Consider the following 16,087-nt stretch of genomic DNA (forward strand, 5'->3'; position numbering starts at 1 on the left):
AAGATTATATACGTTATTTTTGGTTTGAACATCAATCTCATTAATACCATTTCCAGGTTTAGCCTCAAAATAAAAGATATCATTCAAGTAAGCAGAAATAGCCATGCCATTAAAAATGTACTTAAAACCTTGTTCAAACAACAACGAAACTGAAATGATGTTTCTGGTCAAACCAGGAGCATACAAACAATTATTCAAAGGAAAAACTAGGCCAGATGGACAAGTAAAATGAAAAACTCCAGTTGCCAGAACTGGTACTCTCTTCTTATCTCCAACGATGAGTTCCATGCTGCCTTTATTCAGTTTCCTCCACTTCTCAGGCTCGTGCAAGACATTAACGACGTGGAAACCACATCCGGTATCAAATACGCATGTCTTGCTAGAGACAGTGAAAAGTTCAATCATGTATATGGAAATACCTCGAGAAGAGCCTTCACCATTGGCTCTCTTCATCTTGATCTCAGCAAGGTATTCGGGACAGCTTCGCATCTAGTGTCCCATTTGGTTGCATCGTTAGCACTAGCGATCCTCAGGGGGGCGGTGGTGGTATCTTTGGAACCCCTTTGTTATCATTGGTGGCACGAGGGGCAGCAATGGTAACCATCTTCTTGCCTTTGCCTTTATAACCCTGATTATTGGGTTTAGGCTTCTTGACACCAGCAGATCGAATCATCAAAACTTGATTGTTCCTAGAAGGAATGTTCATCTCAGCCGTTTTGAGCATGTTGTGAAGCTCCGACACTGTCTTCACCCTGGCATTCTTGTTGAAATTCATTACGAACTGGTCATAAGAGCTGGGGATAGAGTTTAGGATGAAATCAGCTGTCATCTAATCAGGCAGGAGATAATCAAGTTTCTTGAGCTGATCGATGTACCCCTCCATCTTTAGGACATGCACATTGACGGGAGACCCCTCTGCCATCTTGCAGCTAATGAGCTGTTTCATGGTGTCGAAACGTTCTTGACGGGCTTGTTTCTGGAACATGCCCTTGAGTTGCTTAAGCATCTCATAGGCACCAAAGTCTTCCAAGCCTTTAGCAAGCTCAGGAGTCATGGTGGCTAGCATAATGCAGGAGACATCAGCCGAGTCATCCTTATGCTTCTCAAGAACTTTTCGAGCAGCGTATGTGTTGTTTTAAGGCTCGGTTCGATCAGGTCCATCGAGAACATACATGTGCTTTTCCATGGTGAGAACAAGTCTCAAGTTGCGGTGTCATTCGTTGAAGTTGGTACCGTTTAGTTTATCCTTCTCAAGGATAGACTTAAGGGCGTAGGGTGAGTTTTCGTTTGACGCCATCCGATTAATTAAGAAAAAGTAAATTTAATTAGTATTTTCGACGTTGTAAACCTATTATTAATTACCCAATAACATAAATAAAATAGGAACCTAAGAATCTGGCTTCCAGTTATTAAAGGCAGCTGTAGCACACTACATTAATAAGTGGTTAGGCAGACTGACAACGATTGCCAAGTGTGAATAGAGCACAACTCTCGGTTATGAGGCCTATTGAGACAACGATTGTCTGAATACATACGTTTAGCCTCATCTTTGCCCACTTTGACCCTAAATATGGAAAGAAATACTCAAGGAAAAGGGAAAAACCAGAATCCTCTATACCAGCTGAAGCAACTGAGTCTGCAAAGAAAGGAAGATGGGATGATCAAAATAAATACTTTGTAGAGATTCCTGATGATGAGGCAAGTCCAATCAGGGCAGTCCCACTGCAAACCTTATAACCAGGAGAAAAGGTTCAAGGTGTTCCTGATGTTCCTGTTGTGAATGAACCAAACCCAGAACATCCACCTTCAGATGAACCCAAAATTGATGCAGTTGATGAATCAACAGAAGAAGAGGATGAGTCTGGTGAATCTGATGATAATAATGACAATGATGGAAAAGGTGTTAAAGCTGCCAATGTTATGTCTCCTCAAGTCACAATGACTGAGGAACAAAGGGCAAATATTGAGCTGAGTATGATGGAAGCTAAAAGAAAACATCCATTAGTTGTGAAATTGAGAAGATTTGGAATAAGTTTTGAAACTTTGGCTGCTATGAATGATGATGAGTTGAATAAGAGACTTGAGGAAGAAAATGAAAAGATCAAAAGAGCCATGCAACAAAAGAATAGAGATGCGCAGAAACACAGAGACTATTTAAGGAAGCATGGATATTCTGAAAAAGATTTGAGCCACTTCAATCATGACAAGCTTCAAGATATCTACAATAGTGAAAGAGAGAAAGTGATAGAAAAATGTGTAAAAGAAAATGAAAAGATTGAAAAGATGGAAACTTTGAAAAATAAGTTTGGAGGTATGTGTGGATACCTGCATAATGAAGATCTGATGGATATAAGAAATTTGGTTATACCAGAAAGTCACACTCACTACCAAATTCTTGATAGTTTTAAGCTAAGAGCTGAATCAGTAATAGTTGACAGAAGACAAGCTGCCTACATTGAAAGGAAGAGACAAGACTCATAGAGTAGGATTTATTTCATACTGTCTTCAGGCAGCTTTTGAATATGTAATTGTTTATTTCATTTGAATATGTAACTTGGATTTTGAATTTCATGTGTATTTTTAATCCTGTGTATGTAACTGTAGATGTGTTGTGGGACAGCTGAGGTGTTCCAATCTAGGGGGAGATTGTTGAGTCAAGATTTGACCCAAAACTGATCAAATGGAACATTGGAATCTTCTCAACCTTCTCAGAAATGACTAAGTATGGAACCGGGCACACCTTAGACTTCCGAGCAAGCTTTTACTTAGCCGGGTATGATATTTTGTCTGTCTGGCAGGGTTTGCAAATTAGTGTATTACCGGGCATGGTTCACTAGTTTATGCTTATCTGGGAAAGGATCACTTTATCAAGCAAGTCTGTTCTTCATAGACAGGTAAAGTTCACTCCCGAGTAAGCTTTTGGCTAACCAAGCTCATGAAGCCAAGTGATTGGAAGACCGGGCAAGGTATTCATTAATAAGTATGGTCCAAACATGCTTGATGTCTTGATAAGAATCATCGGGCAAGGTTCAACTCAAGCAAGGAACAGTGCTACCAGGCACACTTTGCTAATAAGCTATTCACTAGCAAAGGGTTGAAGGGACCATTGAAGAACAAGGTTGATCGTAAGGGTTTGTCGTGCAAAGTCTGGCAAGGTCAAGAAGATTGAAGTCTACCCGGTGAGTATTTTACTTGGTAAAATACTCTTCAAGAAAAGTCTACCCGGAAACTGATCCCGAGCACACTTCTATGTTACCAAGTTATGAAGGATGGCAGAGCATACTCGAAAAGAAAAAATTGATGCAAAGCCTACCCGGAAGACTTGTTTTACACTTAGGATTATTTCTGAATATGTAATTTGAATATGTTTTTGCATTTAGGGTTTCTAGAAGGAATGACAGCTGTCCAAAGGTGTCAGGCCTATAAAAGGAATAATTAGGGCACACCTGAGGACAACGGAGAGAAAGCGGCTGAATACGATACTAAGTGAGAACATTTATTGAGAGACAACCGTTTTTAGAATCGTACGGACAAAACTTTCCTATCCAGAAACCCTAAATCGATTATCCTTTTGTATGATTAACATTGTATGAATGGAAATCTTTTGAGTGATATTTTAACCAAGGTGGCACATCATACAACTTCCAAGGCAATGTATGATGCCATCCTTGAGATGTATGAGGGGAATACTGAGCTGAAGAACATAAAGAAGCAAAGATTGAAGCAACAGTTGGAAAGGTTCAATTATAAGGAGGGAGAAAGATTTAAATCAATTCTAGAACGTTTTCTAGCTATTGTGAATGAGTTGAGAACAACTGATTATATCATGACTGATTTTGACCTAAATACCAAGCTGCTCAACTCAATGCCTAAGGAATGGTACACTGCCTGCAAATTCATCCTTCAAAAGCCCAATTTCAATGAGTTGAAGGTGGATGATGTGGTATGTTTCCTTCAAGCTGTAGAAATAGAAATGATTGAGAATGAAATGATCAAAGAAGAGAAGCCATGTTTTCAAGTAACCAATGCTCTCGTTGCACCTATGGGGAACTTGTCAACCAAAAACCAACAACAGATTACCATCATTGAAGAACCAAATGAGCATGGTGTTGGTACACCTAAGGCTTTTGTTGGTGGTAGTTCAAGCAACTCACAAAACCAGCAGAGGTTTAATGTCCAACTCTTGGAAGAACATGATTCAGCCTCAAAGGCTAGTGGACATGGACCCTATGCTGGTGGTAATGGAAGTCATGGATCAGATTATCATGGTTTGCTCTCAATGTTCACTGAATCTTATAATGCTTTTGTTGCAAAGAACATGGTTCATACAAGCATTGTTCAAGATGATTTTGAGCAAATTGATGCAGATGATTTGGAAAATATGGATTTGAAATTGCAAGCAGCTATGTTGGCACTCAGAAGCAAAAGGCTATATAACAGGACTGGTAGATCTCTTCTATTAGGACCTAATGAAAGAATTGGTTTTGATAAGTCAAAAGCCGTTTTCTATAACTGCCAACAACCTGGTCACTTTGCCAAAGAATGCAATATGCCAAGAAACTTTCTGATGAACCAATACCAGAATCAACCAAGAAATCAGCAGCATCAATATCAACAGTTTCAACAGACTTCAAGGAACAACAACTTCAATAACAACAACTCCAACAATTATAACCCGAACTTTAACAACTACCAACAGCCTCCAATGAACAATAATCAACAAGTTGTGCCACAGAATCAAGGCTTTCAAAGGAACAACAATCAGAATCTTCAAACTATTCCAAACAATTCAGTTCCAGCCAACCAAAATCAACCCAGAAATCAAGGAAATGTGGCTGTAACTTCACAGCATGAAGCTAATTTTGATTGGAGTAATCATGAAGAAGACATTGCTGAGGACATAAAGAGGGCAAATGTGGCTTTCATGGCCTTGATTGAAAAAGAAGTTGGATCATCATCTCAGGTACACTCTGCTCCTACTGTTGATTTAAATGAAATTATCAATGAATTGAAAACAAAAGTAGGCAAGCTGGAAAGTGAGTGTTTTAGGAAACAAAGTATCATCAATGTGTATGAGTCTAGTGAACTGATCAGTGAAGAAAAGATTAAAAGCTTGGAAGATGATTGCATGATTAGTTACATAAATCAAACCATATACATCACTGAGATTGATGGGCTAAAGAAGATGATTGTGGAAGAAAAGATGCAGAACACAAAATTGCAAGTTGAGAATGAATTCCTGAAGAACTTGGTCTCTACAGGAAACATCTGAGGTATGCTAAACCAAGTTAGTGAGAAAGACAGATACAAAACAGTTCCACCTCCCTTCAACAACAACTTTATGCCAAAAGTTGATAAAGAGAAAAGAGATGCATACCTGCAACAGTTCAGAGATGTCTTTCAAGATAAAGAAGAATTTGTTGACTTATACAGAAATGTTGAAGTAGATGCAGAAGGTGAGTTTGTGGTTAAAGAAGAGGTTAAGGAAGAAAAATCAATTGGAATTAAAGTCTCTGAAGATGACTTTGTTTCTGTTGATTTGAATCAAGATGATTTGAGTGATTTGAGTGATCAGATCACAGATGAACAGATCAAAGAAGCTGAAAGAGGATGAAGATACAAGAAACCAGAATCTATTGACAAACTTCCTTTGTATCCACCTGTCACGCCTTGAATGAAGAAACAAAATGAGAAAATAAGAAGAGAGCATGTTTCTTATGACAGTTATGAAAAGAAAAAGGTGAGCTACAATGCAGTCAGCCACCAAGCAAGGATGTGTTGGAAAGGATAAAACAAAACAAAAAGAAGAGAGTAACTGAAGAAGTTGATGCAGAAAATTTTATCCCTGTTTATCCAATCTTTTCCAGTCATGAAGTGCTTGACGTTGGAGAAGTGGAAACCATGGAAGAATATGTGAAAAGACAGTCAAGACATAGAGAAAGCAGTGATGAGGAACCTATGATTATGGAGAAAATTGTCTTTGTTAAAAGCAAAGTTGAAAGACAAGACATCAAAATTGAGGAGTTTGTTCCCGTCTCTATTGATTTTGATAGTCTAAAGACTCAGAAGACTCTTGGAGTAAAGTCACCTAAACCAAGTGAAAGATTCAAGAAACCAAAGGAACATGAGATATTCAAAGGAAAGGTTTGGTGTAAATAATGTGATGAATATGGTCATCACACAAATTCATGTAATGAAAGATTCTAGTTCAAACCCTTTCATGTCCCAGATGAAACAAAGTATGGTGAAGACTTTATTAAGTACAAGCAAATGTATGAAGCATACCTGGGAAAAGGAAAGGTGTGTGAAAATGAAATCAAAAAGAAAGATGAGTTGAAATCAGCTGATGAGACAAGAAGTGAGAAGAAAACTGAAGTCAAATCAAAGAAACAAGTGACTAAATCAGTAAAGAGAAGTATGTCTCCTAAGAAGCATGAGAAAGCTGTCAAGAAGAACTCTCAACCTTTGAGAATAAACCCCAAACAAGATACACAATCAATCAAGTCTGATAGTTCTCAAGGTTCACCTACCAACAGAAAGACAAGAAACAAAGGTGTCTTCTCAAGAAAGAAATCAACAGATCTGACAGGAGATGAGAAGTTCTTGTTAAAACATGGACATGAACCATAAGGTTTTCTTTAGAAACCCAAGGTTGAAACCAAAGTTGAAAAGACTGTTGATGTAAGAGACTATTCAGAAAAGAAAGACTATGTAATTCAAGAATATGACAATACATCAGAAGAGTTCCAAGTCACAACCTCATTTGTGAAAATTCCAAGAGAGTGTGGATATAAAACTGATAACTCAGACAATATTGAGTTGACACATGAAGATCCTGAACCAACAACACTCACTTCTAGTGCAGCCACTAAAATTGAAACTGATGAGTTGCAAGTTGAAATGACTTGCACTTCATCACCTAACTAATCAACCTCTTTCTCTTGTGCAGGAACAATCCACTCCACTGAATGACATATGGTACATGGATAGTGGATTTTCTAGGCACATGACTTGTGACAGGAGGTCACTGGTTAATTATGAAGAAAAATTTTAAGGTTTTGTGGCATTTGGAAGTGATGAAAATGGTGAAAAGATAGTTGGGAAAGGAATTTTAACAAATGAACAAGTGTCATTTGATAATGTGTTTCATGTTGAAGGTTTACAATACAATCTGCTAAGTATATCACAAATGTGTGATAAGGGATACAAAGATGGTTTTGATGACTCACACTGTTTCATCTTAAAACCTGAATTTGTAATCCCACCTGAAATGATTATGATGATGGCACCTAGAAATAGCAACCTATATGAGCTCAACATGAAGGAAGCTGTTTCAAGGGGTGGTACATGTTTTGTTTCCAAGGCCACTGAAAATGAGTCAAAATTGTGGCATAAGAAACTATGTAATGTGAATCTGAGGAATATGAACAAACTTGTTAAGGGTGAGTATGTCATTAGCTTACCTACAAGAGAGATTAAACTGGAAGATCATTGCAGTTCATGTCAAAAGGGCAAACAGCACAAGTCAACTCATAAGTCAAAACTCATCAGTTCAATTGATCAAGTACTTGAAGTACTTCACATGGATCTTTTTGGTCCTGTGAGTGTACCAAGTATAGGGAAGAAAAGATATTGTCTTTTGATCATTGATAATTATTCAAGATATACTTGGGTTTATTTCCTGAGTACAAAGGATGAGACTGCAGAGTTAATTAAGGGCTATGTGACAATAATTGAGAACAAACTGAATAAGAAAGTTAAATCAATGAGAAGTGACAATGGTACAGAGTTCAAAAATGGAGACATGGAAGAATTTTGCACAGAAAAGGGAATATTTCAACAATTCACAGCTTCTAGAACTCCTGAACAAAATTATGTTGCAGAAAGAAGTAACAGAACACTTATTGAAGCTGCAAAAACCATGATAGCATATGCAAATTTACCAGTGACATTTTGGGCTGAAGCCATCAATACTGCATGCTATGTTCACAACAGGGTACTTGTCAACAAGAGGCATAACAAGACTCCATATGAAATATTCAATAACAGAAAGCCTTATATCAAGTTTTTCAAGCCCTTTGGATGCAAATGTTTTCTTCTGGACACCAGGGATTACTTGAACAAGTTTCAACTAAATCCTTGGATTGTTTCTTTGTTGGATATTCTACACACTCAAAAGCTTATAGAGTATATGTGAAAGACCATATGAGTGTTATTGAATCATCTGACATCATCTTTAATGAGAATCAGTTTAATACAGTTGGTGGTGCAGCATGGCTGTTTGATCATGAAAAATTGATGAGGTCTTTCAAGATTTATCCTGAAGACTTTGATGACTCATTCTACAAGACCAGTGTATTTGTAGAGTAAAAGAAGAAAACATTGGACTTAGAAGGGTTATGGAAGAAGGTTTCTAGCAAAGAAAAGGAGTATACATTTATCAATGGTATCTCAAATGACATTGTTGACCAAGAACAAGATCATGCAGATCTCAATCAAGACAATCAAGAAGTAGAGAATGATCAAGTTCAGACTGAGGAGAACCCAAGCAACCAAACAACTGAAGAAGATGTGACAACTACAAGATTTCAACATTTGTTTGAAAGCTTGAATATTGGAAATAATGGTGCATCTACCTCAAGACAACACAATGAAGAAGCATCAGAGTTTCATGATGCTGAAACAGAATTGATCATTGAAGAGCCAGACCTCAATGAATCAAATCTTGACACAAATATGTCTGCAGATATGATAGTTCAAACCCCTTATGTTGAAAAGAATCATCCATCTGAAAACATAATTGGAGATATCAATAAAAGAGTTACAAGAAGTCATTCTGAATCTGCAAACATTTGTTTATACTCATGCTTTCTATCCCAAATAGAACCAAAGAACATTGTTCAAGCACTAAAGGACAGTAGTTGGGTGGAGGCAATGCAGGAGGAATTGGCACAGTTCAGAGATCTACATGTTTGGGATCTTGTTCACAAGCCAAGGAACAGATCTGAAATTGGAACCAATTGGGTTTTCAGAAACAAAAGGGATGAGAGGGGTATTGTGATTCAGAACAAGGCTAGACTTGTGGCATTGGGATGCTTTCAAAAGGAAGGAATAGACTTTGAGGAAGTCTTTGCACTAGTTGCAAGACTTGAGGCAATCAGAATCTTTCTTGCATATGCTGCCTCAAAGAACATTTAGGTGTTCCAGCTTGATGTAAAGTCTGCATTCCTAAATGGAAATATTGATGAAGAGGTGTATGTTGCTCAACCACCAGGTTTTGAAGATCCATTGTATCCAAACAGGGTGTATAAAGAAAATAAAGCCCTTTATGGATTGCATCAGGCTCCTTGAGCATGGTATGATGAGCTGTCAAATCATCTTCTTGAAAATGGTTTCAAAAGAGGAGCCATTGACAAGACACTCTTTTACAAGAGAAAGGGATCAGACTTGCTGATATTACAAGTCTATGTTGATGATATCATCTTTGGTTCAACAAATGAACAAATGTGCATGGGGTTTGAAGGGGTAATAAAATCCAAATACAGCATGAGTTCAATGGGGAAATCAACTTCTTTCTTGGATTGCAAGTTCAACAGAATGCTGATGGGATTTTCATCTACCAGTCTAAGTATGTGCAGGACATCCTAGACAATTCAAATGAAATGATTTGAAGACTGCTTCAACTCCTATGGATACGAAAGAAAAGATGGTAGCTGATGAGAAGGGGGAGCCAGTAGATGAACATGAATACAGAGCAAAGATTGGGTCTCTGATGTATCTTACTGCTTCAAGACTAGATATCATGTTTGCTGTATGTGTCTGTGCAAGATTCCAAGCAAGTCCAAAAGTCTCCCACATGAATGGTGTTAAGATAATTTTGAGATATTTGAAGGGAAGACCATACTTAGGAATTTGGTATCCAAAGAACCAATCTTTTGACCTTATTGCCTACACAGACAGTGATTATAATGGATGTAACATGAGCAGGAAGTCAACCTCAGGTGGATGTCAATTTCTGGGTGAAAGGCTAGTGTCATGGCAATGCAAAAAGAAGTCAACTTTCTCAATCTCAACTGCAGAAGCTGAATATGTTGCTGCATCTGCCTGCTGTGCACAAGTTCTCTGGATTCAGAACCAAATGCTGGATAATGGTTTGAATTTTCTAAACACTCCTATTTTCATTGATAATACAGTTGCATATTTTACTGTTAAGAATCCTGTCCAACATTCAAAGACTAAGCATATTGAAATCAGACATCACTTCATTAGAGATTGTAATGAAAAAGGTTTGATTGAAATGCAAAGAGTTGACACAAGTGACAACTTGGATGACCTATTCACCAAGCCACTTGACAGAACCAGATTCAACTTTCTTTTGAAAGCTCTGGGTATGATCAACTCATATGAGGTCTGATTGAGGATATGTGCTTAGTGTGTGTCTCTATGTGCTAATTGACTATTCTTGCTTGAGGTCACACACTTTGAATGTTGAATGAATATGTTATGAATATGTTACTTGTTTGCTGTTAACTGATTAGTACTTAATTGATTATCTGTGCTATTTATGTGTCATTGATGTTAATGATTGATTATCAGTTAACTGATTTGATGTTATGATAAGCAGTTTGATCTGTCTATGTGAATTAAATGCTTATCTGATATCATGAGTAATCACTTGATTATGATTGCTTGAATATGTGAGCTATCTAATCATCTAGATGTTATTAGAATATGATAGACTGTGAATGTTGGAAATGTCTGCCTTTTTTAATTATGTTGAAAATGATTAAGATTTGAATATGTTACAACTGTTTGTGTGAAAATATGTCTTTATGTCAAATTTAAAGGTTTCAAATGAATTATCAAATGAACTTTTGCATAATCAAAAAATTTTGATCAAACATGAGCAAGTTGTTAATGGTGTTGAGACATGATAATACTATTCAGTTCAAGCTTTAAAGAAGCTTAAAAGAAGGATTTTTCAAGGAAAAGTCTCAGGTAGTTATCTTTGCTGAAAATTATGTCATTTGCCCAGTTGGAAGGACATGCACTTGTGTATGTTTGGTCCTGTAATCTGCAAAGACTAAAAGGATAGCCATTAACCAGAAAACTGAAAGCATTTGGGGCAATTATAACTTGTTTTCTATTTCTTCACTTAAAACTATGTCAATAGCTCTGACTTTGAAAGGACATATATTCACAATGTATGTTTGGTCCTGTTGACTACTTGTGGTCAAACAGGATAGCCATTTAACTGCCAATTAAGAGACATTGAGGTGATTGAATATTAAAACTGAATATAATGGGAAATGATAGTACATTGACTACTTAGCCAATCATATGGATTTATTAGGCTAAAAGGACTCTTAGTACAGTCATTAACATGTATGGTTGCTTTCTCATGATATGTAAAATCTGAGGTGATATAAACATAAAGAAAATGCTAAGATTTATGTGAAGTTACATTGCTGTCTATGCATGTTCCTAGATACATCTTCTCAAATGATAGACAGAAAAGTGATTATCCAGTCATACACAAGTCTGTTGGTTTTTGGTTACCCAAAATTGAAACATCTTTTAAAGAATGACAAAGAACAACTGTGAACTGCTTTAATTTCAAATGTTTAATCAACCAAAAGTTGATTTATGTTCACAAATTTTTATTGAGAAAATACAAACATGAGGGTTAATAACATAACTACAAGGGTGGGGGCAATAATATAAGTCCTTTAAACATCCTGAATGAAAGGTCTGTTTATCCAAACTATAAGTCCAACGTTCAACCACAAATATGTTTGTCAATTTTGAAAAGAAATATCAAATAAATAAGTTCTGTCATTAAAAGTTTTTCAACCAAAACCAGGGGGTCAAAGTCAAATTGGGGTGATTTGAAGAAAGCCAAATAAGCATTGAGGATAGATAAGGAGCATCAGAACACAACATGTGTTATCCATTAAATTCTCTGCAAACTTAATTGAAACTTAATCATATCACCAAAGAAATGAAAATCATGTTAAGTCTAGACATGCTGTTGACCTGTCTAGTTTGTCATAATAATGCTGAGAATGAAGTATTGAGAAAGCTACTTAGTCAATATGATCCCATTCTTGAGATCTTTTTAGTTTACAAAAGAAATTGTTTTGAAATGAAACATAACTGAAATTTGATCTCTAAATGCACCATTTGCTCTTAAGCTATGGTCTAAAATGATATATAACTTAGAAATGTCTTTTACAAGTGGTTTAAGTCAAACAGTGTTGCATTTTGCCTTTAATAGGTTGAATATGTAAGTTCGGGTAAAGTTTGATGTTCTCTAACCTTTCCGGGCAAAACAGTGAATATGATTGAATATGTATTTTCGGGTAAGGTTTGATGCTTAATAACCTTTCCGAGTACACTTAGATGTTTTTATCTAAGTTTACTGTTTTCGGGCATGCTTTTAAGTATTTGATACGTTTCGAGTAGAGTTACTATTTGAGTCACTTTCCGGGCAAGCCTGATTGTTTATGTTTGAATATGTGTTTCGGGTATGATTTATCTGAAGTTTCTAAGGTAGACTAAACTGTTTAATTTAGTTCCTAGGCATACCTGATGTTTGAATATGATTGACCTAGAAAGCTTAGTTCTAACATAGGATTGTCTAGCAAGCTCTTTGAAATTTTTAGACTATAGTACACTTAGGTGTTTTATGTTTAATTTCATTTCGAGCATGCTATGTATTATTGGTGATTACGATTGCTTTGAAATTACAAGTGTTTTCGGGTAGACTTTGTCTTCCGGGCACACTTTATATTCCGGGTACACTATTGTTCCCTCAATATACTTGGTAATTTCAAAATTTGACTTTCCGAGTACACTGTCTGCTAGATATCATTTCGGGCACACTTTATAGTCTAGGAAGGTTATTTGGATATACTTTGTAAAGAAGGTTGTTCGGGCACACTATACATTAGGATGGTTGCTCGGGCATACTATACATCAAAGTATACTTGATTGAATGTGTTTCTGGTTCTGATAGGGTTTATAATAGATTGAGTTACTTAATTTATTTTTGAGAAATTTATTTGGGTATCTTAATTGATTCATAGCAAGGATGCTTATTTGATATCTTATACTTGATTATTTGTCTTGTGATTAAGTTCTCAAGAAATCTGGTTTTTCGGGTTATTAATTTGTCGAAGATCAGATATGGCAGAAGAAGAAGAAGAAGTTCAACCTAAGTATGCCTTTGAACCAAAGCACAATATGTGCGCATTGCTGGAGGTCACTCCTAACAATGAGCCGGTGGAGAGGATGATTTCTTGGATGGATAGATCCAATGTGAGATTTGCTTTCACAGAATGCCCAATCATCTAAAGATATCATTCACTATATTTCTTGAGTTCTGCAAGACTTGTAGATGACATACATGGGAAAAGAATCGAAGCAACTAATGCAAGCCATGAGATACATGTTACAGAAGGAATGATAAGAAGATGTCTGCAGTTACGTGATGATGACCATAACCATATTAATTTCAATATTGATCATTTGTTGAGGATCTTTGAGCAGACGATGGGATATCAGGGAACTGTCCACGATGGACAATTTCAAAAGGGGATGTTCCCTATGTTGTATAGGTTCTTGATTCACCATGTGATACAGGGATTTGCTCCAAGAAAATGATCATGGATTCTAATGAGTCGTGATTTAGCAAATGCCACTGTTGGTATTATATATGATCTGTCTTTCAATTTTTCTAAGATGATATTTGATGGCATGATTGGAAATTTGTAGAAGGAAGAAGATGATATATTCCTGCAATACCCTAGATTCCTACAGATAATCTTTAATAGGGAATTACAGGATCTGCCCACAATTGGTATGACACATCAGCCGCAGAATCCAGACACTTATAGAAGAATTGCAAATCCAGGAATGGCAAACATATACAATCCCAACATTCCATATGAGGTATTCCCATGGTTGTTGAACCATGATTTGGAGATTATGCCGGTGCCTGAGTTAAGCTCATAGGAGGAAGAAGGTGATGATGATGTTGAGAGTGATGATGATGATTCTGATGATGAAGATAATAATGATGATGGAAATGATGAAGGGGCTGGAGTAGCTATGGATGTTGATGCAGTTGATCAGGTGGAGAATCAACCTATACCAATTGACCAACCAATACATTCACCACCACAATCACCATTACCACTGACCAACCCATTATACCATCCCTACCACACAGTCCATCACATCAAACCACTCAAACCCCTACCCAATCCTTGAGCCAACCTGAAACATCAACTCATTTATCCCCAACACCACAAACACCACAAACCACTAGCCCAATTCACACTGATCCAGTTATTCCAAGCCCGCCTCATACACAATCACCACCACAATCCGTACTTCAAACTCAAACTACAACTCAAGAACAACCTGATTATGAACCTTTCTCTACATCACCACCTACAATCCCACATCCAGAAACAGACCAATTCCAAAGAAATTTGGACTTGATGTTGAGAAAGAGGAATGAGGAGGTCACCATGGAAAATGTTATGTTGTTGGATAAGTTGGTTAGAGCTAAATTAAGAATTCAAGCCCTGGAGCAGGAGGTTGAGAAGACCTCAGCTGCCCCAAAACAGGGGGGAGAATTTGAATATGCCAACTGACTCTATGGTAAATGTTGAAACTGAAACAGATACAGGTGTGGAGACTGTAAATGGTTTGACATGCATCCTGAATGCATTGATGATGGTGAGGAAAGTGAGGAAAGGAGATTGGAAGATGTTGATTATGAAGCAGATTCTTCTAATAAAGGAGAACAAAATTATGATGTGAATGATGAAGTTATGAATGTGGTATGGAGTGAGGAGGAGGAGGAAATGAGAATTGAAGAAGAGACTGGAAAGGATATTGAAAAGTTAAATGATGAAGATACTGATGTCTTGACTGATGTGGCTACTGATAATCTAACTGACATTCAAACTGATGTAATGAATGAAGAAGATGCTGTTACTGAGGAATTGATACTCACTGAACCAGAAACCTCCAAGACTGTAGAGCATGATGAAGAAATGGATGAGTTAGACAGAGATATTGATAATTTCCCTCCAGAAAATGAAGAAGTGCAGAAAAGAATGAATAAAGGCAAAGAAAATGTGACAGAAGAAGAGCCTGTTAAAGCTTATCCTGAGAAAGATATTTTGTTTAGAGATGATGTTGAAGCTGCTGCTGCTGCCAGAAGAGAACAGGAAAATATATTGAAAGAGACAAGGGAGAGGGAAATTTTGGCCCAAACCTTGACTCCAGAGGAGCTGGCAGAGCAGGAAACCTTGATCAACGAAGCCAATTTTGCAAAAGTATTTAATGAAGAAGTAGCTGATCAAGATGTGATTGAAGCTCTAATTAATTTGAAAAGAGATGAGGAAGTAGACAATTCCTTAGCTATAGTGGTTAGCATGTTTCAAACCCAAAGTCAACCTGAAACGAAGTCAAACGAAACTGCTGAACCTACCAATCTGAATACTGAAATAATGACCGAAGAGGAGATTGGTGAGTCCATTTCCTCAATGGCTGCAAAGAAATGGGCTCAACAGATTGAAGATGACATTAGACAGAACCCAGATGAATGGGAGTGTGTAGATGACCCTAAATAAGGAAAGAAATACTCAAGGAAAAGGGAAAAACCAGAATCCTCTATACCAGCTGAAGGAACTGAGTCTGCAAAGAAAGGAAGATGAGATGATCAAAATAAATACTTTGTAGAGACTCCTGATGATGAGGCAAGTCCAATCAAGGCAGTCCCACTGCAAACCTTGCAACCAGGAGAAAAGGTTCATGGTGTTCCTGATGTTCCTGTTGTGAATGAACCAAACCCAGAACATCCACCTTCAGATGAACCCATAATTGATGCAGTTGATGAATCAACAGAAGAAGAGGATGAGTCTGGTGAATCTGATGATAATAATGACAATGATGGAAAAGGTGTTAAAGCTGCCAATGTTATGTCTCCTCAAGTCACAATGACTGAGGAACAAAGGGCAAATATTGAGCTGAGTATGATGGAAGCTAAAAGAAAACATCCATTAGTTGT

This window comes from Bidens hawaiensis, unplaced genomic scaffold, assembly GCF_021521415.1.
Source record: "Bidens hawaiensis isolate Kalapana, Puna unplaced genomic scaffold, B.hawaiensis_p1.1 tig00007454_1, whole genome shotgun sequence".
Taxonomy (NCBI): Eukaryota; Viridiplantae; Streptophyta; class Magnoliopsida; order Asterales; family Asteraceae; genus Bidens; species Bidens hawaiensis.